Consider the following 5120-nt stretch of genomic DNA (forward strand, 5'->3'; position numbering starts at 1 on the left):
CACCTTGTGTAATCTTTACAACAACCTAGTATGGCAGGCCACTATTATCCCCATGTTATTGGGGGCGGAAAACAACACTGAGATAGAGAGTGGTTTGCTTTAACCCACAAAGTGAATTAATACCCGAGGCAAGACTGAAATTGCTGTGGGGGCTGACTTTTGTTGCTGAGTCTCCAGGTTTTTTGTTTGTTTCTTATGAAACAGCAGAGCACTGCAGAGCACCAGGGCCTGATCCCCTGTCAAATGGAGAGTCTTATTCATCCCTGTTCTGGATTCCAAGATGTATTTATTCTGTGTTTGTTTATTCAGTTTATACCACACCTGTATACAGAATACCCTAGGCAGCATGCAAAGTTAAAACAATTTAAGCAAAATAAAAATAATCGATATAATACTATAGGTAGCATAAAAAACGTTAAACAATTTTAAAAGATAATCAAACCCTACGGCATAAAAACCATAAATCCCAGTCACCAAAAAGATTCTAAAAAGAGAAGGCCTGATGGAATAACAGTCTTTAATGTCTGCTTCAAGACATTCAAAGACAGCAGCAGGCACATTTCAACCCACCGGTCATTCCACAGCTGAGAGGTGGTAAAGGAGAAGGTCTGATGTATGACTGCCAATCTCTCATTAAGCACTTAAAGCAGATGACCCTCAGAGGACCTTAAATGGTGGGCTGAACACAGAGGAAGATATCATCAATCATTGCCTGCTTACTTTTTCCACTACATCTTTGCAGCCATGTAGAAAGATTCTGACGATGCTGAATTCCTAACTGGAATTGTGCGCCCCTGCTATCCCTTTACGTACTTCAGCCTGCTTTTACATTACACAGTCAAGGTGTTTAAAAGAGGATACGTTTCCTGACTACTTCCCAGAATTATTACAAGGATGGAATTGTAATTCTTCCAGTCAGCTAACACAGAACAGGGCAGGTTAAATAGTCCAGGACAAAAGAGATGAGTTAGTACAGGATTGTGTACACGGTCCTACAGCTTAGGTATCGTGGGAAACCTGCACATTAACTTCCCCCTGATTCTGCAAGGAAAAAAGGGTGATTATAAAGTATCACTCCCTTGAATACTGAACTCAGCGCACAGACACACACACACACACACACTGCTGCCCCCAGTGTGATCAAATATGGTCACTAAGAAATTAGGGTGGTAACAATATGCTCTGAGAAGCTGTGAGGATTGAAGGAGTACAATAAATAAATGAAAAACCTTAACGGAGAAAAAGCCACCACTGCACAGCACTGGGGACTGAGTATGCCTGGTGGCCTTCAGGAACCATAGGATGTTGAGTTTCTGTTAGAAAATAAATACAGAAAATGAGTGGAATATTCTAAACCCTCTTCCACGAATTCATCCAACCCCCTTTTGAAGCCATCCAAATTGGTGGCCATCGCTACATCTTGCGGTAGTGAATTCCATAGTTTAACTCTGCGCTGGGTGAAGAAGTCCTTCCTTTTATCTGTCCTGAATCTCCCAGTGATCAGCTTCATGGGATGACCCCCTTGGGCTCTAGTATTATAAGGGAGAAAAATGCTTCCCTATCCACGTTCTCCACACCACGCATAATTTTGTACGCCTCTATCATCTCTCCCCCTATCCTCCTTCCTCCCCCACCTCGCAAGCTAAACAGGAGGGCCAGGATCTCTTCTCGATCCTCCCAGAATGCAGGACACAGAATAACAGGCTCAAGTTAAAGGAAGCCAGATTCCAGCTGGAAATCAGGAAAAACTTCCTGACTGTTAGAGCAGTACGACAATGGAATCAGTTGCCTGGTGAGGTTGTGGCCTCTCCCACAATAGAGGCCTTCAAGAGGCAACTGGACAACCCTCTGTCAGGGATGCTTTAGGGTGGATTCCTGCATTGAGCAGGGGGTTGGACTCGATGGCCTTGTAGGCCCCTTCCAACTCTGCTGTTCTATGATTCTATGATCCCAGCTGTTGTATCTCATAGGGGAGGTGCTCCAGCCCCTGGATCATTTTAGTTTCTTCTTGCATGTTGAAGTAAGTGAGCAATTTACCACCTAAAAGTGGGTGGAGTGGGGAGAAAGTCATAAAACCATTATGCAGGCCATCACTCTTAGTAGATCTCTGCAGCATCTTACGAACAGCTCCGCCAGCCAGCTGCTATGCTGGTTGTTGTGATTAAAGGAACAGTTACAAGGCTCTTTTTCACCCGGAGTCACCTAGTATTTGTGATGACAATCTGAGTGCGTCATCTTTGATAGCCACAGCATCTGGGCTCCCGGCCACCATTCCGACTGCACAGGTGGAACAGGCCCATGCACAAAAGGATGGGTTTTGAGCCATCTCTTACTGCTCCACCTTCAATTTATAAAGAATGCACACAACTAATCCCTAACTTCCTCAAATAATTGGCACACGGTTAGAGTTGTCGAAGGTGGGGTTACTTTGCGCAGCCTCGTTCGTTTCTTCCGTGTTGTCTAACTCTGGAATTCAAATATGGGGCCCGGTGACAGATGGAAATAGAGCTTCTCCCTACCCCCACCCCCCCGGCAGGGAAGAACCATGGCTGCTGCACTATTGGCTGTTCTTTCGCTCTTTATCCATCACACTTTCCAGCAGGGTAAGTCTTTATTTTCTTGAAAGAAAGACAGAAAAGGCCTTTATTTCTTGAGTTGGCAAGGAACACTCTTGGGAGGCCATCTGCACTTTTGTCTTCTTAGTGCCAGGAGAGAATGCTTCCTTCTCTAGATTTGGGGGGGGGGGGCGGTAGTCCAAAGAATTTATATCTTCATAGATTAAGAAGTCCTTCCAAGGCTTTTTTTGTGGGTGGGTTTAGGGTAATCTCATCTGTAATACATAAATACATTTATTCGTTTATTACACTTCCACTCCCCAATGATCCCTTAATAGGAGGTGAGGGTTAGGATAGGACATGTCTTTTTTTTCCCTGTATGGGCAATCTACCTGCTGCCTGAAGCTTCTGGGTGGAGGTGGAAAGGGAAGTAGTTCTAGGCCCTGAGACAGAATCGGAGCTGACAGGTTTTCAATGCTGTGGGCTGAAACAAATGCTCCAGAAAATAAGAGAATTTCACCTCTCTATAGGAATGTTATAAGGAAAACTTCAATGGGTGCCACAGAAAATAGGTTTGAGACCTTCCCAAACCAGGGGCCCTCCAGATGTTTTCATCTTCAGCTCCCATCAGACCCAGCCAGCATGGCCAATGGTCTGGATTTCTTGGAACTGTAGTCCAAAACATCTGGAAGGCACCAACGAGGGAAAGCTGCCATATATGCCCTGCACCAGGTCAGACCGCTAGTCTATCTCACTCTGCATTGTCTACACCAGCCTCCCACAACCTGGTGCCTTCCAGTTGTGTGGGACTACAAATCCCAGCATTCCTGAGCCAGCAGGCACCAGTTTGGGTAGTGGTGGTCTACACTGATTGGTAGAAACCCTCTCCAGGGTTTCAAACACCCATCTTTCCCCATCCTACCTGGAGAAACCAGTGGGGTGTCTTCATGGTGCTGTGTTGGTGATCCATCCCTCGGAGTGGTGTCGGGTAATCCCGACACTGAGGAGGGAGCGCAGAGTTTCTGGGAGCCCATCCGAGGACTGGAGACACCCCTGCCCTCTTCCTGGTCGCCTTCCACCAGGCACCGCCCGGCCATGCCTCTGCTGTGACTCCGGAGCAAGGCTTTGGGTCTGTCTTGATGCCTTCTTGCACGTCCTTGTCTTGCTCTGGTGAAAAATGTCGAGGTAAGTCCCCGACTTTTTTTCTCTGCAGCTTCAGCGGAAAGCCCGAGGGTGTGTGTGTGATTGCAGCAGTGTTGTATAATCAACGCTGCACCACCGTGCACCCACCCCAGGGTTTTCTGAGTGTTTAGACAGACCCCGGAAATGACCCCAAGACCTTCTGCATGCAAAGCGGGTGTTCCATCAGCAAACCATAGCCAAACCCATGTTTGTTTCTCAGAGTTTACCCCAAACACATTTCAACCATTCTGCTGTTTATCATGGCTGTCTTACCACCTTTTTCATTAGAGACAGTTTATTTCCCTTTTTCTCCTTATGAAGGTGTGGTAAAGTATTCTAGATAAAGCGCAGCAAGCTTGAAATGCATTGGATTCGACTTGGCTCACCCCGAAACCCATTTTCTACAGCACCGCTGGAAGTTTTCCATCTGCCTCCTCCCTTCTGCTTTCAGCAGAATCTGATGCAAGATTAGTGGTTTTGCTTACTGACTGCAGAAGGCATCTGGTACTTTCCACTACGCTCTGCTTGGAGGATGATGATGATGATGGTTTTATATATTTAGCACCAACAATGTACTTATTATTATTATTTATTATTATTATTATTATTATTTATTATTATTAGAATATTTATATACCGCTCCCCATTGAAAAATTTCGGAGCGGTGTACAAGATATATTTGAGTATGGTACTGAAGAAATAAATAACCTTTTTGCTTCTCAGACATTTGGTAAAAGAAGGAGAAGCTATACCTACTCTTCTAGGGAACAAGAACCACCGCTGTAAAGCTTTTGAAGCCTGGGTAATATCTCACTGAGTTTACTATGCAATTAGTATAAATATATCGTCCCACCAGGCAATGAAAAATGCTGCCTCTTTTTTTAAAAATAACTTAAGAAAGCTTGAAACATTTAAACCTAATACACTACCAAGGATAAAATTTAGGTGGAGGGAAGTCTTTTCCACAGGGTCTTGGAGAAAGAATATTGATATGGCGCTTTTTTTGGCATTTCCACACATGAATTAGGAGTAGGAGCAGACTCATGCTCCACATACAGTGGTTACTGCCCATCTTCTGATCTATTCCAAGTCATTTAAGAATGATAGAGACTGCCTATTTCCTTTAGTGGCTCCTCCTACAATTTTCTCCTCATTCTTCAAAGAGATTTCCAGAATCACTCAGTGATTGACCATCAGAGTGACCTGTGAGCTGCAGCACTTTAGCTTCCAGAAAGATCGATGAACTAGTTCCAGTTTACGTGTAACACTCACGTAACACTCGTACTTGGTGCTGTACAAAATATACAAATAAAACAGCAACACCCTGCCTAAAGGCTTACAATCTAAAATCACATTAAAACACATGAAGGGGGGAAGGCGTTA

The sequence above is a fragment of the Elgaria multicarinata genome, chromosome 15, assembly GCF_023053635.1.
Source record: "Elgaria multicarinata webbii isolate HBS135686 ecotype San Diego chromosome 15, rElgMul1.1.pri, whole genome shotgun sequence".
Classification (NCBI taxonomy): domain Eukaryota; kingdom Metazoa; phylum Chordata; class Lepidosauria; order Squamata; family Anguidae; genus Elgaria; species Elgaria multicarinata.